The sequence below is a fragment of the Piliocolobus tephrosceles genome, chromosome 5 (genome assembly GCF_002776525.5).
Source record: "Piliocolobus tephrosceles isolate RC106 chromosome 5, ASM277652v3, whole genome shotgun sequence".
Classification (NCBI taxonomy): domain Eukaryota; kingdom Metazoa; phylum Chordata; class Mammalia; order Primates; family Cercopithecidae; genus Piliocolobus; species Piliocolobus tephrosceles.
In genome coordinates, this window is record NC_045438.1 from 151,543,848 (window position 1) to 151,569,253 (window position 25,406).

The window sequence follows — 25,406 nt, forward strand, 5'->3', positions numbered from 1 at the left end:
ACACATCTTGAAACAAAAGCAGAAACCAATATGGAAAAAAACAAGTAGAACAAGTTCCAACTGAACATCTTGCTTTATTTTCTCCTGTCAGGTAGATAAAGGCTTAGGCAATATATATAGCCAAATATTATTTATGTGTATTGAAAACATGGATACATTGCATTTGGAAAGTTACTTGTTACAAACAAAACCTAACAAATTGCTCAGACTTTAATAATGTGAGAAGAAACAGAATAAATTAAAAGCTAACCACGTTTTTCTCAGCTTCCTGATGGGTGTTGTCCAAACAGCTTGAACAATTGCAAAATATTATTCAGGTAATTTCCAGGCATTCTGTTGTTATCATTTTAACTTAAGAAAAGTTTATTGAACATTTACTGCGTCGTTCTAGCTCTAGACTCTTTGGAAGACATAAAGATGTAAAAGATATGGTCTCTATTTTCCACATATTGTGAAAACTTCTTACTGGACTTACTGTAAATTCCAGGAAGGCAGAAAATGTGGATGTTTTGCTTATCACCATTTAACCAGTGACTGGCATGGGTGCCGTGTGGGTGTGGTCCAGATTAGTTACTGGAAGATATGAGAAATTGATTACAGAGCTAATCATATTTAGCTCCTTACTGAGAGGATGGATCTCCATACAAAAATGGAATTATATGTATATATTTTATATATACACACACACATTTATACATATACACACAGTTTGTTAGTTTGTTATCTGTGCATATCAGAAACAACAAGCAGATATTTTTAGTGTTTTTTAAACTTATGTAGACCCCAAAACACAGTAAGATTGATGAACATTTTCAGGTTCATAGCTGGTGTTCTGAGAGTCCAGTAGAGTGGCACTTCTAAAACTTGAATTCCTACACCAGTCACCTGGGGGATCTTGTTAAAATGCAGATCCTAATTCAGTATATGTGAGGCAGGGCCTGAGATTCACATTTCTTTTTTTTTTTTTTTTTTTTTTTGAGACGGAGTCTGGCTCTGTCGCCCAGGCTGGAGTGCGGTGGCTGGATCTCAGCTCACTGCAAGCTCTGCCTCCCGGGTTTATGCCATTCTCCTGCCTCAGCCTCCCGAGTAGCTGGGACTACAGGCGCCCGCCACTTCGCCCGGCTAGTTTTTTGTATTTTTAAGTAGAGACGGGGTGTCACCGTGTTAGCCAGGATGGTCTCGATCTCCTGACCTTGTGATCCGCCCGTCTCGGCCTCCCAGAGTGCTGGGATTACAGGCTTGAGCCACCGCGCCCGGCCGAGATTCACATTTCTTATAAACTTCTGTTGATCAAGGTCCATGGACCACATGTTGAGTATGAGGTGCCAGATGTAAGCTGTGTCCAGGTCCAAGTAAAAGGAGCTGAAATGACTGCAATGTACAGACCTGACAGGGTAATAAACACAGAATTTTAAACTGGGATGATGATAGAGATTATTTTCGAGGAGGGAATCCTTAGACATAAGAGATTAAAAGCACCTTCTTCAGTCTCTACAGATAGCTGTGGTTTTGTTCCCACTGGGATTGGGCCTTGGGGCTCCTTTTTAAACCCTTCCTTTTCCTTATTGATTGTCTAATTTGGTTTAAAAATGAAGTTTAAGAGCAGGCACTGGTATATCCATGGATGGGAAGAAGGACATTCCCAGCAAAGACAAGAAGCATGTTCTAAGCTGTTGCCTCTATATGAATGAGTCTTGGGTCTTTGTTTAGCAGGGCTGAGTTACCTTTTTTCTTGGAATCTCTTGCCCAGATGGCCTATGTCTGGTTCCTGCAATAGAAGAAGGAAGAAGAGGAATTTGGGAATTGAGAACTAGTGCTCAGAGATTTCCCAAAAAAGTATTCCTGGAAGCCTGAATCACAATGTTTTTATTTTTTTTTAACTCATACCAGCTGTTTGGTGGTTATGAGTGATTTGGGTCAGGCCAGTTTAACTTCCATCATGCCAGGCCCTGAGACTGAATTTCTAGTATCACCTGGACTCTCTGTCTTCCCTAACCCTGACTTGGAAAATGTCTGATTCTAACCATTCTAACAACACTGTGTAATGTTACGTCCTACATAACCCCTGAGAGACTATTTTTGACCTCCTTCTGTCTTCATGAGACTAGCCCATGTGGATGAGAATGAATGTATTTGTGGAAGGGAGAATGGTCATTGAAAACCTAAATGAACTCATTTTCTAACTTGCCTGGAAGTCACCAGCATTTTTCATTCATTTGGAGATTGTTTTCAAGGGGAGATTGTCATGCTAACCAAGTCTAAGGACAGCTACAGAATCTGAACTTTCAATCTGCAGCATGTCCATCATCAGATGATGATAAACTGCGTGTGTTGGCGCATTGTGGGAGGGGGTGCACGGGCAGGAAACATTAATAAGTTTGTGCTGTGAGCTCAAGGAAATCACTGGTCTGTCATCATCGCTAAATATTGGAGGGTCTTAGGAGTCTCTAGATCCCTGGATCCCTCTTAGGAGTGAGGATCATTTACTTCCTCTTCAGTGAATGGAAATCTTACAGTAAGTTAGCATCAACATCTTTGAGCCATTTCCTTCAGAGAAACCGACTGCTTTTCAGGGGACTTTCTCTCTGTGAATATTCTCCTTCTTCCCACGCCCCACTACCTCCAAGTCTTCAAATGAAAGAGAAAAAGCAAAGGCAACAAGACAAGTGTAAATGTTGAAGGTACGTTGGATGGAAAGCACATACACAGGGAGCAAACACACATACATCTGAGTTAAGGCTGTGTCAGTAACCAGCTGTGTGACTTTCAGCAAGTTGCTTAACATCTCCTGTGTTTCCATTTGTGGTTATAAAATAAAAGGGTTGGACAAGAGGATTTCAACCTACTTTTTTCAGCCTTAAATATCTAGGAGTCTACAGCTTAGCTTCCTTCTTGAGCTCATAAACCCATGCATGAGATTCTTACTTATGAAACAAAAACTCATGAATGAGAATAGTGTCCTATTATCATATGACATTGGAATTCACTTTTTTAAAAAATCAAGATTACCTGGGTGACTAGAACGTCTATTAAATCCTCATTAAAGTCAAGAGGAGATCATCGCTCAGTACATTAATTTTAAACTAATCAACTCAGCAGTTTGTGGCTGATAGTTGATCTCTAAGTCATTTTCCATCCTCTAGTGAATTCTTCTCTTTTCCTTATCCTCATAATCAGTTGAGATCACTTCAGCTGACACTCTGGGGTGAATCTTGAGTCAGTTACCACCACCACCAATCCTGACTCCAGGCCAAGGGATTCCAACATAGAAACACACACAAAAAAAACCCCATCCTTGAACAACAAAACATCAATTCTCACAGGAAGTAGCTCTTGCTTTGTGTTAATAAAAACAGTCTTAGAGCTCTTACACACACACACACACGCAAACCACGTGTGGAAAAAATGTGTCATTTGTACCTTTGCCTGGAGGAAAATGTTGAGATTGCACCTTGGTTAATAGAAATGGAATCACCGTTGACTCTCTAAGTGATTTTTCTCAGCAAGTGGGAGAGGCACAGAGTGGAGTACTCAGAGAGTCAGAAGAAATCCTATCTGAAGTGACTTGGCGTTTTGGTGCACCCAGAACTGGAGTGAAATCTGGGAGTCAGATTTCAGGAAATAGAGGGAAGGAATTTGAACTGCATGGAAGTGATTACAAGAGAGATAATGGACAATTACATCAGAACTAACTCAAACCTGCCAAGAGGCTCAGTCGCTCTTCATTAATAATGGTGATGCTGGCAACAAATGAAATAGATGAGTGAGAGGCCTTGACTGAGCGTTGCTTCAGTTTGCATTCTGCCAACAAGTTTGCATGTGGCAAGCTGTAACTTTACTACTCAGAGTCATAAAAGAGCTGGGCACCATTCCCAGAACATTGCTAACTTTTCTTCTTTCTTCTGTGGTCCACATATTATAATTGTATGATTTTTTTTTTTCCAAAGCCATTTTCAACTCTGAAAATGGAGGGACTATGCAATGCACATGTTATCCAAGTTTAGACCTAGTTCTCTTCTGATGAGTTCTGCACTGACATTTAGCTCCTGGGGGAACGGTGCTGGTTTAAAAGGTACATAGGATGACTTGCCCCAGTCACAGATGAAACGATACTAGCACTGCAACTGGATTGAAGCCCATTTAAACTTCACAAGGATTTGATTAGCTAAAGATGTCTTTGTGAAGTCCTGGACCTCAACCCGGCCTCCTCTTACTCTTGGTGGGTGATCTTAGTAGGATGTTAGATATCAGCCAACTCAGCTTCCTTTCCGTTCACCCCCAAAGCTCTGGGGATTAACCTCATTTTCGCCTCCCTCCCTCCATCTCAGAGAAGAAAGTATCCCTCCTCTTCTCTAAGCCACACTCACCATTTATGTCCTGAATCGCATCTCTTCCTTCTTGAGTCTGCAATGTGATCCATGCATGCACTTGTGTGAATTCACAGACGAAATTATGGGATCTCCTTCCATAGCTTTCTCCATTCCACACTCTCTGGCCCCCAAGGGCCCCTTTACCTAGTTCCTCAGGTCAGAAAGATGGTTATTATCTGAGTTGTAGCAGCCTGCATCTTGGAGTCAGTTTCGTAGCTCTGTGCTGAAAGCCACCTGCAGGGCAAAGCCATGAAGAAAGAAAGAAAGAAAGAAAGAAAGAGAGAAAGAGAGAAAGAGAGAGAGAGAGAGAGAGAGAAGGAAGGAAGGAAAGAGAGAGAGAGAGAAAAAGAAAGAAAGAAAGAAAAAGAAAGAAAGAAAGAAAGGGAGAGAGAAAGAAAGAAAACTGGGAAGTTCATTCCCTTGCAGGTCACTTCTATGTGTTTCAACTTCCCTCCACAATTTGCCTGATTTGACCTAATTTTCAGAGTCCTCTCCGGTATCATTTCCTCTGTGACTGAGGCAGACGGTTATTATTTAACCTCTTCTCTGGGTCTCTGCTCCTGGCCTTCAAGCAAGACCACTAGCTCTTCCTAAGACATCTTTGTCTTCACCTTGCCTCCCACGCCCCATCCTGCTCTCTTCTTCCTTTTCCTCTCCAAGCTCCTTGAAAATGTACTTTCCACATGAACTTAGACTTTGTTTCTGGCATAACAGGGCAAGTCTGCCAAGTCGACCTCTCCCACTGATGATAACTAAAAACTCTGGGCAAAATACAGACACCAGCTCCTCCGGGACTCTGAAAATTAAGCCAAAGCAGGCAGACTGGGGAAGGAGATTGAAACGTGGAGAGGTGACTTGCAAAAGAATGAATTTCTTGAGTGCATTTTCATCCTTTTCTCACATCTTTTCCCTGAGGGCAGCCCCAAACATGGAGCTGGGAAGGTTCACCTGGGCTGATTGCTAAAACTTAGATGATAGCCCCAACTTTCTGGATGGAAGATTTAGGAAAAGGGGCCAGAGGTGTGGAGAGGGGAGAGTTAGTGAAGGGGATCCCATGATCCTGTTTATAAACCCACACAAGTGCATGCATGGATCAGACACAAACCAGCACAGCAAAGGCTGTGAGAACGGCACTGATATTAAAATGTGGCCCACATCACAGATTAATTCCTAAGTGGCATGTGCATGGGACACACTCAGAGCAGCATTCCAAAGGCTTTAAAAGCTAACCTGAGATTAGAACCACCACCCACAGGAAGCAAAACAGAACTTTCAGTCTGAATCTGACCAGGTTGCCTGATATCAAACAAATAAAAAGTCAACATTTTCCATTTGTTTAATAAAATAGCACAACGCATAATATACACAATGTCCAAGGTACAATCCAAAATTGCAGAAACATACATAGAACTGAAAAAATGTGACCAATTCTCAAAGGAAAAGAAGCAACATATGACACACTAAGATGTCCCAGGGGTTGAAATTCTGAAGGAGAGGTTTGAAAACAGCTGTTATAACTACGATCTATGAGGCTAAGGTGAAAACACTTAAAAACAAACAAACAAACAAAACAAAAAAAAGATATCCTCTGTAGAGAAATAGAAACTATAAAATAAACCAATTGAAAATTGTAGGACTGAAAAATGCAACATCTGAAACTTTAAAAATCATTGGATAAGTTCGACAACAGAGTAGAAGTGACAGAAAAAAAAGTCTATGAACTTGAAGATAGATCAATAAAAAACTATCCAATCTAAAGAACAGAGAGGCTGGGCACAGTGGCTCACACTTATAATCCCAAAACTTTGGGGAGCTGAGTTGGGCAGATCACCTGAGGTCAGGAGTACGAGACCAGCCTGGCCAACATGGTGAAACCCCGTCTCTACTAAAAATACAAAAATTAGCTGGGTGTGGTGGTGCATGCCTGTAATCCCAGCTATTCAGGAGGCTGAGTCAGGAGAACCACTTGAACTTGGAAGGTGGAGGTTGCAGTGAGCCAGGATCATGCCACTGCACTCCAGCCTAGGCAACAGAGTGAGACTCTGTCTCCAAAAAAAAAAAAGGGAAAAAAATAAAGTAAAAATAGAACCTTAACGACCCATGGAACAATATCAAAAGACCTAACATACATGTCATTGGAATTTCAGAAAGAAAATAAAACAGATTGGCGTCAAAAACTTCCAGTATTGGAGGACATAAATTTGTAGACTAAAGCAACTCCATGAACCCCAAAGAGTATAAACAATAAACACAAAGAAAACCACACCAGACACACCATAATCAAACTGCTGAAAACCAAAGATTAAAAACAAAAACATCTTGAAAGCTGCTAGAAAAAAAATGACACATTACATACAGGGGAACAATGATTCTGCTGTGAATATGTCAGCAGAAGCCTCAGCAGCTAGAAGACAGTGAATCGATGTCTTTAAAGTGATGAAAGACCAAGAATGAGGCAGGCCTTTTATATCTGAGAGAGATTAGAGTGCAGGCTGGTTACTAAATGCAGGCTCAGGTCCAGAAAATGGCACAGAAATCTAGAGAGTAGAACTGCATTGAGGCTCAGAAACAAGAAAATACCTGGTTAACAATCAAGGCTTGGCCTGAATGTCAGATCTGAGACACACACACACGCGCGCGCGCACGCACGCACACACACACACACACTACATACAGGGTCCAAGTGACTATCATGAAGCTGGAAGTAGAGGTCAGATGGCCACAGCTGAATGAGAGAGGTCCCCTGGGGCTGTCAGATTTGGCTAGCCGTTGACTCTTTTCTGTATGTATCCAAAATGCCTCACCTTTGTACACACAGTTCTCTCTGCCTTCATCTCTGACCGTATCAACTCAAGAGGACTAATTCCTACTAGTCCTGGATGACCTAGTTCACATGCAGCCCAATTTAATCTGCAACAAACACTTACTGGATACCAGCTATGTAGCAGGTGCTGAACTTCGCTGTAAAGCCTTCCCAGATCTTCCTACTGAAAGCAATTTCTCTCTCTCTGAGTTTTCAGATTAACTCATTGTACTTGTTTCACACTTCCTATTAGAGTTGGCCATGCACCTGTATACTCTATATTATTGAGGATAGAGGTTGTGTGTCACTCATCTTTGTGTTACCAATGGGGTCTATCACTGTAACTTAAACGTACTCGTTGCTAAGTTTTTTTTTTTGAGACAGAGGCTTGCTCTGTCCCCCAGGCTGGAGTGCAGTGGTGCGATCTCGGCTCACTGCAAGCTTCGCCTCCTGGGTTCACGGCATTCTCCTGCCTCAGCCTCCCGAGTAGCTGGGCCTACAGGCGCCTGCCACCATGCCTGGCTAATTTTTTTGTATTTTTAGTAGAGATGGGGTTTCACCCTGTTAGCCAGGATGGTCTCGATCTCCTGACCTCGTGATCCGCCCGCCTCGGCCTCCCAAAGTGCTGGCATTACAGGCTTGAGCCACCGCGCCTGGCGTTGCTAAGTATTTTTAAAGAACCAAATGAAGGATAGCTTTTTTCCTTCTAATCCAATTAGAACACTACCCATCATTAAGTGTAGTATGAATTGCTTACATTAAAAAAAAATAACCTGATAAAATAATTGTCTTTACTATAATTAGAAAATGATACAAAAATTAGAAGACAAAAAGAACATTGATATTTCTTAGAATTATTTTTTCATAATTCTTTGGCCTTTCCTCATGCTCATAAGAATCAGAGAATACAGGCAGATATTGTATTCTCTCGACAGGGCTGGAAGAGAACTTAAAAATAAAAGATCAAGCTCTTATTTTACAAAGTAGAAAACTGAGAGGTTAAGAGGGTGCCCCAAATCTTATGCTAATTGAACTAGACTAAAATCCAGGTCTTCCCAACTCTCCATTTGAGTCTCAGGCTTCCTTTAATTCAGTACTACAAGGTCTAGATGTAATGAAAGAACAGAAGAACAGAGTCTGGTTGAGCGAGGCTGGATGGTTGGCTAGCATCACTGAAGAGGCTGGTCATCTCCTTCTCCAAGAATAGGGAGCTGTTATGAAGGTCACCTCTACATTCAGCTAGCTCTTCCTGTGTGTTGATGGCTGAATACAACAGCCACGCCTGCCTCACCAGCTGGTTACCCATCACTTGAAGGACCAGAGACTTCAGAAGGAGCCAGTTATGAAACAAGGAGAAGAGCATAGTTGGAAATAAAAGCTATGCATCTGATTTCATTTATATCAAAAACACATTGAGGACACTGCAAAACCCCTTATTGTTTTCGGTGCCTCAGTGTCCCCATTTGTGAAAACGATGTTGACGATGCCTGTGACTCTGGTAACAGAAATGGAATGCACGTCAACTGGCCACCAAGTCAAACAGATTTTCGATGCAAATAGAAACAAAAAGCTGGGGGAAGTATGAAGAGGTTTAAGTATAAAAGAAAAACAAGAATGAAAAAGATAATCCTTTTAAGAAGTTGATTTTTTTTTTCTTAGTCATTCCCAAAGTAAGAGGGCCAGGGTGATACTGCCGATGCTTAACTCCAAAATAGATAAAAGGTTAAAAAAAAAAAAAAAAGAAGGCAGAAGGCAGCTCTATTGGGGGAAAAAGTCCTGAAATAACCCATCACTGATGTTCAAAAGTCACAAGGTCATCATTCATCTTTATAAAAAGAGACATGGAACAAAGACAAACAAGGTAAAGGGCTTACTTTTTACATAACACCAGGACAGGTAAAAGAAATCGCTATAATTCCTCAGGCCTTGAGCATGACAGAAAAATTTAAAGCTTTAGGAAATATCCTATGAAATGCTATATTTCTGGTTTCAACAAATGCTTGGAGACATCATGAAAGTCCTTTTGATATGGGCAGAAAGTTCTGTTCATCATTTCTTTTAAATTCTTTAAAAAATATATTTTTTTCAAAATCTTACAGTCTAGTCTCTGTGTTGACCTAAGATTGGTCAAAGGCAAGCAAACCACAACTTTAGAAGCTTACATCTAATTGTATTACCCTAGACTTTAACATTCATTAACTTCAACCCAGAGCAATACATTACTCTAACGAGAGTTAACATTACCGATTCCACAGGCCCTCCGTTTGGCGCTTCCATATAATTGCCTTTGTAGTGTTCTTTTGAATCTGCCTGTGCACACACACAGACACACATTCTTACAAACGTGGAGTGGAAGGAAAAAAGTCTGTGTTCATCCAGTGAAAACTTGACACAGACATACCACAAATTGCAGAGATAAATGCGTAAGAGATCAGAGTCATAGACTAGTTGATACCAAGAATAAAATTTCTTCAAAAGCTCCTATTTATCTAAAAATGTATGTAAATTTCAAGTTATATACCACTATATATATATGTTTCTTTTGATATTAATATTTTCTGCCAAATATCCTAATAGGATGGCATCCTCCAGTATAGTGAAACATAGAAAGGAAATCTACAACACTGTCTAGAATTCGGCTATTTTAAACCAAAATTATTTTCTCTTTTGAATTATTCATATGTCCATACCAGTTACACACTGCAGCTTGCAGAAGTGTAATTCTAAGAAATCTTATAATTTTTTGTTAAAAGTCCCAGAAAAGTCTACATAAGATAGTTTTAATTATTTTGCCTATACAACCAAGATTTTCTGGAATAATTCTAATTTCATTCTTTTCAACAAATATGAATTTCTATTGCATTTGTAGAAAATTGTCCAACATGTACACTCACATAGTTGATTAAAGTCTATTCTAGAAAGCAGTTCCCTGCACCATTATATGTAATGATAAACAGCTGAAAACAAGTTAAATGCCCCTCAGTAGGGGAATAGTTCAAGAAATTTTGATACATTTCTATAATGTAACATAAAGCAGAATCAGGTAGATCTCTATGTACTGAAAAATGTCAAGTTACTGAACAGATGTTTAGTATACTCTCATTTGTGTCACACTTATAAAAATTTTACCATACATTTTGTATAGGGTTAGAAAGTTTCTGGCAAGATATACCAGAAACAAACAAACAAATTGCCTCTGGGGTTAGAGTGGAGGGCTAAGGAGAGATGGGGACTTTTGCTTGCCACTCATATTCTAATTCCCAGTGTATCTACCTTGCCTTGATTAATTAAACTCTTTCCTGAATTCTTCCAATCCTCATTGCTTTCCACTCTGTCTGAGATCCCATATTATCATAACTCATACAGTCCTGGCCATAAGATATGAGCTTTTATGAGACTGAAATGAGCTGTTTGGGGAAAAAAAGTAAATGTCACAGAACTTCACTAGCTATGGGGTTGACTGTTGAGGGTTACAGCCAGTAGGTCAACACTAGCATTAAGATGGATGAAGTATTCCAGTTACCCAGAATATCAAGAAAGTCCTAAACAGCAGTGCGGCTAGGAGCTGCCAAGTGGAAGTGACACAGGAAGTCAAGCATATGGGAGCATTGTCATTTCAAGGAGTCTGATGTGTTCCTCAGCTAGTTGCAGCATTACCCAATATCTATTTCCCCTTCTTCCTTATAACAGAATCCAAATTTTGTTTGGGGCTACAAAGTGCCCGGGTAAAAACACTTCTTTAGACTCTCTTGATTTTAGAGGTGGCCATGTTGCTTAGTATTGGCCACCAGGGTGAAAGCAAAGGTTTTTTTTGGGTGATACCTTCTGAAAATTATTATTTCTTGATGAAATAAAAAAGGACAGCATTAGCTAGCTTGTGCCCTTTGCCCTTTGTATTTTAACCTGCCTGGAAATAGATTTGAGGCCCGGGAGTGGAAAAGTCATCTTGTAACCATAAAGATGAAGGTCACACAATGAGATGGCAGAACAAGAAACCAAGAAAAGCCTAGGTCCTTGATGAACTCCTAAGGCATCTTCCAAAGTCATAAGCAGATGCTTTCTCTGGAGCTCCTGTTATATGAGAAAAATGGCCTTCTGCTTGGCTAAGCTGGTGTAATCAGGTTTCTGTGGACAAAGGTAATCCTAACCAACTCTGTGTGCCAACTGTGGTTTGGGATAGAGGAAATGAGGAGCTGTCAAGATTCCAGAGGGGTAACAAGGGCTCTAGAAAAGAAAGCTATAATTCTGTAGAGTGGAAGAGTTTGGAAAATGACCTAGGAAACTCCTGCAGCTGCCAGGCAATGACCTGGGTAAACAGAGGGGCTGCCCATTGGCCTGTGCTCAGATGCCCAGGATTGGTCTGGTTGTAGGGCAGGATCATGCAGGAAGCAAACATCAGGGTAACTTCTGGCTATGATATAAAAATGCGATAGGAAGGACATTCCACACTCTTCCCAAGATCGGCCACTGTTAGGTCCTCAGCCTGTGGGGCCAATGCTGTTTTCCAAGTGCTCTTCTAGGTCATGTTGAAGAAATCTGTACACCATCTCCTTTGCTTTCTCTTCCAGGGCTCTAACCCGAGCTTCAAGCCCCATTTGTATGCAGCTGTCCGTGGGTGTCAGTAATTGTTTGACTTAGCAGAGCCGAGAGCCCCGGGTTGGGAGTGGAGAGAAAAAAGGGAAGAGCTGCATTCCAGGCAACATGCTCCTAGAAGGACCTGTCCTCTCCTGCTCACTTTTAAAAAGGCTCCATAGTCAAGGAAAGGTGAGTGAAAAGGATAAATCAGTGTTAACTGAAAGAATTTCCTTTTTATTTTTTTTAAACGTACTCAGAAGAATGCATTATCTGTTAGTAAGTAGTGTAAGTAATTATCTTTCGCGTGGAACTGGTATATTTTAGGCAATCCCACTGAAATGGCGTAAACAACATTTCCTGTGTCAAAAGCAGAGATCCAAGTCTGTTTTAGAATGGTCTTAATCTCCATCTCTTATAATTTCCACCAATAACTTGTCTTTTTATATATGCTGGCATCTGCGTGAAAGACAGCATCCCACATTGACCAAGTCTCCATCTGGTGACAGACGGGGGAACAGGAACGTAGACTGTCACTTTATGCAGATGGATTTCTATTAATACAAACAAGTGACCCTAAAAGAGAAATTGGCTAGCTCCAGCATAACTTTAAGAAGATTGTTCTGAATTTCCTGAAAACAGGTTATTTCTAAATACATGATGTTGCCTTTCAAACAGAGATCAGGCATTTTGTCCTTCTCAGAGCTGGTTTTTCCTAGTGGGTTCGCTGTTCTGAGCGTGTGTGTTTGGAGGAGCATGGGCGGGAGATGCAAGGAAGTGGTTGCGGTGGTTGCCAGGAGGGCAAGAGGTGTCCTGTGGGAAGAGGCCCAAGTTCTCCTGGTCTCTGTTCCTGGACCCGTATGTTATGAATCCTTGAGAGAGCAAAGCATGGGGGTGAGGAGAACAGAGGGGAAAGGAAGTGGTTTAACTCACCGTGGCTCCTGGTCTCTTGTCTCTTGCATCACTGTGAGAATAGGTGGCTTTTAAATATCCTCGAGTACTTCCATCAGGTAAATGTACATTCCGAACTTACATGAGTGATCCCTTAGAGGATCACTAGAAAAGCTTTAGCTGGCTACTTCCTCATCCTCAGTGACCACCCCTGGCCAGCCATGACCAGGAGGGCTCCACCTGGGCTATGGAGAGACTCACCAGAGGGACAATTCTGAACCATGAAAACCCAGTAGCCCATCAGTAGAGATGGAGCGATGGTGTAGCCATGAAACAAAATCCTTTGCCATGACTCGAGAACGCATTTTGTAACAGTTTTTTTTTCAAACTCCAGTTATTTCAGTACCACTTCAGGGTTTTCGTCCTGCCTGTGTCCAGCTCTACTATTATGGGCTTAATATTTTTCTTTAAATGGACTTGGTTTTTAAACTATAGAATCCCACATTATCCTTGTCCTAAGTGATGATATGTCTATGCCACCATGAGTTTGAGGCGCTAACTATATTTTTTCAATGCACATTAACATAAGTAGATAACTATCAAAATTAAACTTGTTTAAGTGTTAGTTAAAATCGTCCTGAATATCCCCAGTGGTACACTTTCCACCTTCTGGAGAAACTCTGCTTTCAAACAGTATTTGGTATCCCTGGGGGAAAGGCTATGCTCTCATCTGAAGAAAAAAAGGCTCGGAATGCAGTTTGATCACAATTTTGTGAAAATGATATCTGTGTGTGTGTGTGTGTATGTATGTATGTATGTGAAAAAGTTCTGGATGTATGTATTGTTAAGAACAGTTAGCGCTATGTAATATGGTATAAGACTGAGTTGTGGTTTGTTGGTTTGTTGGTTTTACAAGTAGCACCTTTACTTCAAAGTGACAATGTACCTATTTGTCTTTTTAAATAACAGCTTTTTTGAGATATAATTCACATATCATCACTGCTTGAGGAAAGCAATCTTGTAGCCAAGGCTGATATTGGCAATACATTTTCAGAGTATATTTATAATAATCGTCAAACTTGTGTGATGTTAGTAAAACTATTGGCTATTTGTTTAGGATAAATTGTTTCCATAACCTATCTAAATTTGCTTGGGGTTGGCCCACCCCCAAATCATACCACATTGACACAAGGATTATTTTGGGCTACAGGCAATTGAGACTCAACAGATACAGAAAAAGTTGTCTACCCTGTTTTAGGTTTTATCTGCTTAAAAGTAAGGTATGGGTTGCCCTTTGAGGAAGGAGTCTCCCTTATATCAGGGAGAGAAGGGCTACCGTTGCCCTTGAGTACAGAGTCAACACCAAGATAGGCATGCATAAAGACTTTCATAAAATGGCTCCTATTTTCCATTCACCTATATGTTTCCATACTTCCTGAACAATTGAAGCCTGATAAACATGAACAAAATTACAAAAATTTAGTATACACATCTAGTTGCCTTTTACAAGAATCATTGCAAAGTTAATTTCCTTATAGCAATAACACAGAAAGGAGTTCCTTATGCTGGCCTAGGTGCCCCTTTCTGATGGGTTGCTGTGAATCTCCCGTTGTTTGGAAAACTGGCACATTTTAAAGATAGATTATATGGCACCTCGCTCCAGAAACTCCACTCTGGTTTGATCATCTCAAACAATGGACTCCCTGAAGTCCAAGCCCTTTCCCTTATTTTAGAGTACATAAGCCCCTGTAACTGACCTCTTCAATTCTAACCAACTTTTCTTTGACCCCAATGCATGTAAATATTAAAAGTTATGTGCTTTTCTCCTTGTGGAAAAAAATGTACATACCAGAAAATTCACCTTTTTAAAGGATAAAATTCAGAGTTTTTAGTGTATTTACAGAGTTGCACACCATCAACAATATCTACTTTTCATCAACCCAAAACAAACTCTGTATCCCTTATCAGAAATTCGCCATTCCTTCCTAAACCTAGACCCCAGCAATCACTAATCTACTTTCTGTCTTTATAATTTGCCTATTCTGGCATTTCACATAGATAAAATCATACAACATACGACCTTTTGTGACTGGCTTCTTTCCTGTAGCATAATGTTTCCAAGGTTCATCTACGTTGCAGCATTTCCATCTTTTTTGTTGTGAAATAGTATCTGATTACCTGATATACCACATTTTGTTTGTCTGATCATCAGTTGATGGATATTTTTGCTATTTCACTTTTGGTCTGTTACAAATAATCCTGCTATGAACATTCATGTATAAGTTTTTACGTGGATATATGCTTTCAGTTTTCTTGGGTATATACCCAGGAGTGGAATTGCTGAATCATACAATAACTCTGTTAAGTTTAATGAACTATGTTAAGTTTAAGGAGTTTAAGGAACTGCCTAACTGTGTTCCAAAGTCACTACACTATTTGCAATCCTACTGGCAGTATATTAGGATTCCAATTTCTCCATATCCTTTCCAACATCTGTTATTGTCATTTGGACTTTAGTTATCCTAGTGGATATGAAGTGACATCTCATTGTGGTTTTGATATTCATTTCCCTGATAACTAACGAGCTCCTTTTTATATGTTTATTAGCCATTTGTATATCTTCTTGACAAATGTCTATTCAGATCCTTTGCCTATTTTTCAATTAGGTAATTTGTCTTTTGGGTTGTAAGAGTTCTTTATATATTCTAGATTCACATCTCTTTATCAGATACATGATTTGCAAGTACTTTCTTCTATTTTGTGAGTTGTCTCTTCACTTTCTTGATAGTGTCCTTTGATGTGCAAATGTTTTTAATTTTTATTAACTCCAGTTGTATTTTCTTTTGTTGCTTGTGGTTTGAGTGTCATATCTAAGAATCTATTGCCTAAAGAAGGTCATGAAGATTTATGACCTATGTTTTCTTCAAGCAGTTTTAGAGGTTTAGCTCTTCTAATTAGGTCTGTGATCCATTTTGAGTTAATTTTTGCACATTATTTCAATCAGAGGTCCCACCACATGCTTTTCATGTGGCTCTTTGGTCCTCTAAGCACCATAGTTACAAAGACTGTTCTTTCTCCATTCAATGGGTCTTGGGAGCCTTGTTGAAAATTAGTTGAACATAAATGTAAGGGTTTATAATTCTGTACTCTCAATTCTATTCCACTCATCTATAGGTCCAGCCTTATACCAACACTTCAGTGTCTTGACTATTGTAGCTTTGTAGCAAGTCTTGAAACTAGAAAATGTGAGCTCTTTAACTTCGTTGCTTTTCAAGATGGCTTTGGTTATTCTAGGTCTCTTGAATTTCTAGTTTCTGCCCCCCAAAAGGCAGCTTGTATTCGGCCACAGATTACATTGAATCTGTAAATCAACATGGGGGGTATTACTATTTCCCATGAACAGGGGTATCTTTTTAATTTAGTTAGATCTCCATTAATTTCTTTCACAATGTTCTATAGCTTTCAGTACATATGTCTTATACTTCTTTTGTTAAATTTATTCCTGAGTATTTTATTCTTTTTGGTGCGATTGAAAATGGATTCAGATTGAATTTTACTTTCTTTGGTATCCTTTTCTACATTTCTAAATTATTTACAATAAAGACATAATGCTCCTATAATCAGAAAGAATGTGACAAATAACCATTTCAGCCTCATGGAGATTTGAGAATCCTAGATGTGAATTTTCTGAGGATTTGTTTTGTTTTAATGTCTGAATTTGGCTTCTAGTTTGATTCAAGCAATTCATGAAGCCTCTAATGGAGCTTGAGAAGTTGGCCTCATTCTTAACTGCATGTTTAGCATATTGTAAAGATGTAAAGTACAAATTTATTACTTGGGACATCACAGATTTTAGGCATATTGTTTAACAAAAATGAAAGACACTTTGTTGGAAGCGAGATCAATAAATATTCACTTCAAAACCTTGAGTCTATAAAGAAAGTCAAAATAAAGCACTTCATGCTCCTGTAGAGTAGAGGGGAAGGAAATTAGGGTTTCAATGAGAAGGGGAAAAATGCCTATTTGCATGATCCAAATTTTTAATGTAGCTGACCCTGACAGAGAGATTAGCTGGATCAGCCGCCCATACCTCTCCCTCACTCCAGGCTGTAACTTGCCTTTACCTTGAGGTTTATTATATTCTAGCTTTTAATCAGGTCTATTAGCTAAAGCACCAGGTTCATTGGAGGTCTCCCCTGGACACCTTGGCCCAAGACTTCCATTTGCAGCTTAAACCTGTCCTTTACAGGTTATTTGTTTGTTTGATTGATTGCTTACTCTAAATCCAACAGAACTTGCTTACACTGTGTTAGTGAATACAGGACTTGTTTGGTTGTGGCAGCTCCAGATAGGTCATTCATAACAGATCTAAAAGATCCCCTTGGTCATAAAGATAGTCCCCTAGGAAAGGTTAATACTGCTACAGCTAAAATCACAGCTCCTGGCAAGAAAAATTATACACCAAAAAAATTCCGCAAGGAGAACAAGTGCCCAGCTGCAAAGGTTACTCAGATGAGCTGTTGGCAAAATATTGCTTTTATAATTTAGGCCTCTCAGCCTTTACCTGAAGAAAGTATAAACTGAAACTCAAAATGCATATGAGAGTGTGTGTGTGTGTATATATATATATATATATATAATTTTCTGGCATCATTCGTGTTTCCCAGTAAGCCCATGTCATGGATTGAGAAAGAAATACATGAGAATTCCCACTCAGAAAGCACTCATGAATAGGAGCATTCCATGGATTTTATTTTAGAAACAAATCTGTGGTCTTCAGTCTCAGAGAAACAAAAGAGGGTAGTTCACAAAGCTATTAGAATCTCTTTAACAACTGCCAGCCTTTGAAACAAAAATGCGAGTCAATTGAATCCCTTCCTCCAAAACCCAGACTTCAAAAGTCTTGTATACTAACTTCCCTGCCCGCTTCTTTCACCATGTAAAGCCTCAAAAAATGGGCTAGGAATGTGGTCAGCCGCATAGCATCTTTCAGAGTAACTTCTTTTCACAACCAGAACCTGAACAGAATTCTGCACCCCTCAGGGAACTGTAGAATTCACATCCAAATAAGGCTAGGCTCACTTCCCAAGAAAGCTGAGTCAAGGAGCCAGGTAAGAAAGAGGTTAAAGTCTTCTATGTGTCTTCTTGAGAAGGAGGAAAAGGCTATCACACTGGAAAGAGAACTGAATAAAAGGGTCAAGGCTTTCACCGAGATTCTGCTCATGAGGTGGAATCGTGTGTGAAAGCATTTTCATCAGTACTCTGCAGCAAATTGCACATCTGCTCATCTCTCCCCGGGAAGCTTAACCCCAACTCTCAGCCAATCTCTTTCTCAGCAGTCACAGAACAGTAGCCTGTTCCTCATCTGATTCACCTGCCTTGCAAGCCTCTTCCTTCTCAGATGGACTGATAGGGCCCAAATCCTCTCCATCACTGCTGTGCTTGGTCCTGATAACATAGACTTGATCAGCTTCAGGTCAGCAATGATAAAGTCGTTTAAGGCCATGTCCTTAAAGAGAAACATTGCCTTTCTTTCTGACACTGGGAATGTCTAAGAATGTGTCTTCTGGTGACAACTCATCTTTTCCTTAAACGAGGCAAAGGGGGAGAGCAAATACAAACATTCTGACTGCATGATGTTCCTCTGTACTTTAACATTACCCATTTACAGAATGTTCAATATTTCAGAACATTCCTCCTTATCCTAATTTTTGATTCTTCTTAATATTCTTCTCTAAGCTTCAGGGCAGAGGAATTCTAGTAGAAGCAAAGGCTCTGACTGGGTTGATTTTTACTGTTGCTAGAGGGTCAGCTTGTGGAATATCAGTGAACAAGATATCTTTCATTCAGATAGCAAGAATGTACTCCTCCTAATTCTTGCCCAGCTTCCTGATGGGACCAGCCTGGTCCATCGGCGCATATAAATCCTACTACTAAGAGGCGCACAGATTCCCTTAATGTTTGGAATCACTTTGACAGTTTTCAGCATATGTTAGCTTACTGAACACTTGGAGGAACATTGAATGACAGGTTTGGCAATGGTTCTGTTAAGATTTCATCCACAAAAAAATAAGAACAGGAAGATTTATCCCTATCTGTCATTTACCATGGGTGTCTGTATGAATCAATAAGGACTAAATGAATATCGAGATGACTTGTCAATGGTATTTTGAGTGAGTTTATTATGAACTTTGCTACATCTCTAACCAACGAGCAATATTACTGACTATTAAGTAATCTTCACTTTTAGTTTTTCTCCATTCTTGAAATGGATTTCTTTTTTCTTTCTTTCTTTTTTTTGGAGACAGGATCTCCCTCTGTCACCCAGGTCACCCAGGTTACACAGGAGAGCAGTGGCACAATCTCAGCTCACTGCAACCTCTGCCTCCTGGGCTCAGGTGATCCTCCCACCTCAGCCTCCCAAGTAGCTGAGAATACAGGTGCACACCACCATGCCTGGCTAACTTTTGCATTTTTTTTTTTTTGCAGAAAGAGGGTTTCGCCATGTTGTCCAGGTTGGTCTTGAACTCTTGGACTCCAGTGAACCTTGGCCTCCCAAAGTGCTAGGGTTACAGGTGTGAGTCACCATGCCTGGCCTTAAAATGGATATTTTAAACAGAGTTGAAAGACGTTAGTTCCCCCCTTAAACCTACCCTCAAGCACTTACTAATAACTTTAAAATGTTAATTGAGTGAATAAAAGATGAATGAATGTGTGAAATAAAAATGGAAAAATATTCATGGTATAATGCTAAGTAAAAATGTAGAATTTAAAATTATAGCTATGAGTTAATCATTCCACAAATGTATACATATATCAGAACACCACAATGTATGCAACAAATATATACAATGAAAGAAGAAAATAAAATAAAATTATAGCTATAATATTGCTGACAATGTATAAAAGTTAAATACACATAAGGGCAACCTTAAAACATAACATGGACAAATGAAAACATTGATTTTGTTATGCAATCAGATCAAAAAATGTTTCATGTTATAATTAACATTCTTATTGCAACAAAATGATATTCTAAAAATGAATGAATCTGATCACACATAAAACTACATATGGAGGATTATGAGATAAGAAAGCTAATAATATAACAAGAGATGATCAAAAGATTTAAAGTATGCTTTCAAGATATCAACCTCAATCGACCTAACCAAAAATTGTAAATAAACTGAAATCCATCTTAATTGTCCTCTTTGGATAAGCAGACCATCCTATATTTTATTTTAATAAAAACTTTTAATAAGAAAAAATAAAAGAAAAATATTGGCAAGGTTAAAAAAAAAAAACACTTTTATAAAACTGTGTGGTATAGACCTCAAGAGTAAGCATAAAGTTTAACTGTCAGGGCCAACAATAACTGGAGAGGTGAAGATGCCTTGGTGTGACTTCCGCAACAAGGGTAATAGAAGTATCAGATGTTCTTTTTTTAAAAAACTTTTAAGTTCAGGGGTACATGTGCAGGTTTGTTACATAGGTAAACTTGTGTCATGCGGTTTTGTTATACAGATTATTTCATCACCCAGGTATTAAGCCTGGTACCCAGTAGTTATTCTTCCTGATCTTGTCCTTCCTCCTATCCTCCTCCCTCCAAAAGGCCGTAGTGTGTGTTGTTCCCCTCTGTGTCCATGTGTTCTCATCATTCAGCTCCCACTTATAAGTGATAACATGTGGTATTTGGTTTTCTGTTCCTGCATTAGTTTGCTAAGGATAATGGCCTCCAGTTCCATCCATGTCCCTGCAAAGGACATGATCTTGTTCTTTTTTATGGCTGTATAGTGTTCCATGGTATATATGTGCCACATTTTCTTTATCCAGTCTATCATTAATGGACATTTAGATTGATTCCATGCCTTTGCTATTGTGAATAGTGCTGTAATGAACCAGCACATGCATGTGTCTTTGTAACAGAAAGATTTCTGTTCCTTTGGGCATATACACAGTAATGGGATTGCTGGGTCAACTGGTATTTCGGTCTCTAGGACTTCGAGGAATCGCCACGCTGTCTTCCACAATGGTTAAACCAATTTACACTCCCACAACAGCATATAAGCTTTCCTTTTTCTCTACAACCTTGCCAACATGTGTTATTTTTTAACTTTTTAATAATAGCCATTCTGACCAGTGTGACATGGTACCTCATTGTGGTTTTGATTTGCATTTCTCTAATGATCAGTTGATACTGAACTTCTTTTTCATATGATTGTTGGCCGCATATATGTCCTCTTTTGAAAAGTGTCTGTTCATGCCCTTTGCCTGCTTTTTAATGGTTTTTTTTTTCTTGTAAATGTGTTTGTTTCTTATAGATGCTGGATATTAGACCTTTGTCAGCTGCATAGTTTGCAGAAATTTTCTTCCATATATATATATAGAATTGTGACTATGTATGTGTATATATATATATAATAATTATGATGGTACTCATCAAAACTGCAGGGCCCTCAAACTGGGGACATCACATTGGGAAAAATATACAAGGAATCTCTATATCTATATTTTTATATATAATATATTTATTTATTTATTTATTTATCTGTTTTTTGCTTTTATTGGAATTTTATTGAGATGATTGTAGATTCCCATGCAGTTGTAAGAAATAATATAGAGATTCCTTGTATACTTTGCCCAGTTTCCCCCAGTGGTAACACCGGCAAAACTGATATGATCTACCCATCTTACTGTGATTTCCCTGGTTGTATGTGTGTGTGTATTACATTCTATATCATTTTATTGATGGCTTCTAATTTTTACCAAATTATTTGCCCTAATTTTCTCTTCAGATGTAGTTCAAAAGTGCAATCTATCCCACGTTTAAATTGGAACATTATACATCTGCCCCAAATTAAATACTCATTGGTTTACTATTCTTCCCTTTAATGGTCTGCATCAGCTCTCTTAACATTATGAAAGACAAAGTTTCTTGGACTTAAATGAGCATGAGTCACTGCTGGGTTAATCTGTTCTGTCTGGGTATAGATTCCAGATTTTTCATGGTTTATTTTTTCATTCAAAAATATTTACAGTTGGTTACTGAGTCTTTTAAGTAGTATCCTAGGAGCTTAGTGTACAGTGGGAAGCAACAAACATGATTGCTGCTCTCGGAAGACTTACAGAATCCTAGACATACGAGAGTGTGCAAACATCAACAGAACTGCTGCAATCACATAGGTAAATGTAGCCTTCTGACAGATTTGCAGAAAGGATGGTTATGGTTTTTTAGAAGTTCAATGCAATTTCTTCATTTGCCTTACCAAATAAACCTTCACTTCGCCTCTATAAAGAAATAGTATAATATATTATAAAAGAACTTAAAAAAGTAATACTGAACTAATATTCAGCTTCTGACACTCAAAGGGATTATGCAGCCTAGTACAAACCAAGCCAGCCAAGCTATTAGCTTGAGAGAAGAGTCTCCTAATGTTTTCTTGCCCTTTAGCCTATCAATGGCCAAGCTTGAAAGACCTAGTTCACAGAGTTTTTCAAAGTAGAGAGAAGGTCCTGTTTCTTCTATCCTTTCCAATCAGGCCAAAATTAATGGGAGGAGGTATGGGGAAAAATTAGAAAACAAAACAAAACAAAAAGAATAGAGTTTATACCACACATCCAACTATAGTGTGAGTGAAATTTGCTATCTAGCTAATGTGTGTTAACTAAACAAAAACTATATTCACCATAGATGGTCTTCAAAATTAAAACAAAATTTTTAGCCTCAGGTTGACATATTCAGAATATAGGTTGGGCACAGTGGCTCATGCCTGTAATCCCAGCACTTTGGGAGGCTGAGGCGAGCGGATCACTTGAGGTCAGGAGTTTGAGTCCAGCCTGGGCACTACAGTGAAACCTGTCTCTACTAAAAATACAGAAATTCGCTGGGCATGGTGGTGTGTGTCTGTAGTTTCAGCTACTTGGGAGGCGAGGCAGGAGGATTGCTTGAACCCAGGAGGTGGAGGTTGCAGTGAGCCGAGATTGCACCACCACACTCCAGCCTGGGTGACAGAGCAAGGCTCCATCAAAAAAAAAAAAAAAAAAAGAATATATTTTGGAACTTGCTCATTTGGGTCTACCTTTCTAAGAATCCTTTTTTCTACCCAGGCTCTGTTTAGATTATTTTATGATTGAAACAGTCAAATTGTTTCACCTGCCCTTTTCCAGTCCAGAACTCTCATTCACCCTTTGGGCAAGGTTTTCAACCAAATTCTTCTTCAACTGCTTGAATTAATTCAAAGCTCTTTTTTTTTTTTTTCCAGTAAAATTTGGCTTTGCACAGATACCCTGCTATCTCTGTTTTTCTCTGTTCTTGAAATGGATATTTTAAACTGGGTTGAAAGAAATTAGTTCCCCCTTAATCCTACCCTGCTGTGCCCAAATAGGATAGCCCCCATCTGGGCTAGTATACAAGTCAGGATACTAAATTTGCACAACAGAATGTAGGCTTTGCCACCTGCACACCTGTTATTGAAAGCATATGGCTCTCTCTTTAATCAACAACACAAAACATAGACTCTTCAGGCACTCCTCGGAGATTTCAGGCCTGCCTCTGATCCAGCCGTTGGCAAAAGCTTACTAGAAACATCTGATATCTGAAGGAGAAACTATAAGACATGCTAACTACACATTCCTTTAGTGACCTAGGTTAAAATCTTTCCTTCTATATGTAAATATTTCAAACAAAATGTATCTGGACACTGTCTGTGATCCTCCACAGAAGGTCTTGCACTAACACGTATTGGACGTAAATGCATATTTACTTGTAGTTTATTTTGGCATCATTTGCAATTCTGTGTCTGATGATCATAGCTGAAAATCGGAGATGGAGGTGCAAAAAGCTGGAAAGAGCCCACGGCCTTCTCAGATGTATGGAACCACCCTATAGCCCTCAATTACCTCTCTCTGAACTTCTTTCTTGTGAGAAGTAAACTTCTAAATTATTCAAACCACTGTTATTTTGAGATTTATTCATTATATGCAGTGAGATTTGAGCCCTGGTCAATAGTAATCTTAATAATCATTGTCTTGCTCACTCCTTCATGAAACAAATAATTTGTATCACCCCCAAATACAATGCCAAATATAAAAAAAATAGATAAAATACAGTCCCTGCGTTCAAGGAACAAGGAAACAATAAAAATATAAACAAGCCACATATGTAATTTCAAGTTTTCTATTAGCCACATTTAACACAAAGCAAATGTAACAGGTGAAGTTGATTTTAATTATATATTTTACTTAACCCAATATATAAAAAATAATATCAGTAACATTAAATCAGTAGAAAAACAGACTATTGAGATATCTTACATCATTTTGGGATTAGGTCTTTAAAATCCAGTATGTGTTTTACACTTACAGCCCATCTCAATGTGGACTAGTACACATTTCAAGTGCTCAAGGGCACACATGGCTAGTGCCTCTAGCCACTGAGTACAACATTAGGCAGCACAGGTCTAGGGGAGTACACGCATGTGCATATGTGTGTGTGTGTGTGTAAATGCATAATAACACACATCATGGTGAAGGTTACAGCAGAGACATTTGCCAAATGATTCGGGTAGTAAAGGATGCAACGCTTACCGCTGTCTGGAAATAAAGAGGAAAGGGTCATTGAAAAAGGAGGATTCATTAGAATCTTAAAGAAAAATGTAAGATTCTCACCCGTTTTATTTTCTTTTTTCTTATTTACTCCATTAATTTTATTTTCTATATTATTTCATTTTCCTCTCAACTATCTCTTTCTTTTATTTTAATGTTTCCCTAGAAATTACATTAAGGACCTACGATATACCAAAATTGAATGTTAATTAGTACATTTCACTTCTTTCTAAAAAGTACACTTCTGGAAAATAGAATGGGGATTTCTCAAAGAACTGAAAATAGAACTACCATTGGAATCAGCAATCCCACTACTAGGTATCTACCCAAAGAAATAATTATATCACAAAGACACCTGCACTCATGTTTATCGTAGCACTATTCACAATAGCGAAGTGATTAAGTCAACCTGTCTCCATCAATGGATGGATGATCAGATAAAGATACAGACACACACATATATATACACACACACACCTTGGGATACTACTCAACCATGAAAAAGAGTAAAATCATGCCTTTTGCAGCAACATGGATGGACCTGGAGGCCATTATCCTAGGTGAAACAACTCAGAAACAGAAAATCAAATACTGTATATTCTCACTTGTGAGAAATGAAAAATAGGTACACCTGGACATACAGAGTGGAATAACAGATATCGAAACTCAAAAAAGTTGGAAGGTAGGAGAAAACTGAGTATTGAAAAATTACCTATTGGATACAATGCTCACTATTTCAGTGATGGGTACACTGAAACTTAGCTTTCACCACTACAAAATATATCCCTGTAACAGAACCACTTGCACCCCCTAAGTCTAAAGAAACTAAAATTCATATAGAATATGTTATTACGGTATGTTTCTTTCTGCATTGGGCCATAATAGGCCAAGTGGAGAAACCCAGCAATAAAAGGCAAATGTTAACATGCTTTATTTCTTTCTTTTTAAAATAGATATTTAATAGCTTAAATGAAGAAAAGAATCCAGGTGAGGGAAATGCACCCTGTTTTGGGAACTGCAAGAGCTTTTTAAAAAATTGAGAAATAGAATATGAATACAATAAGTGTATTTGTGTGCCATTCATAACTATAGAGTGTAATGACCAATTTTAAAGGGAACACTAATCAAACTATCACCCAGGTCAAGAAAAAGAACATTGTCGGCCG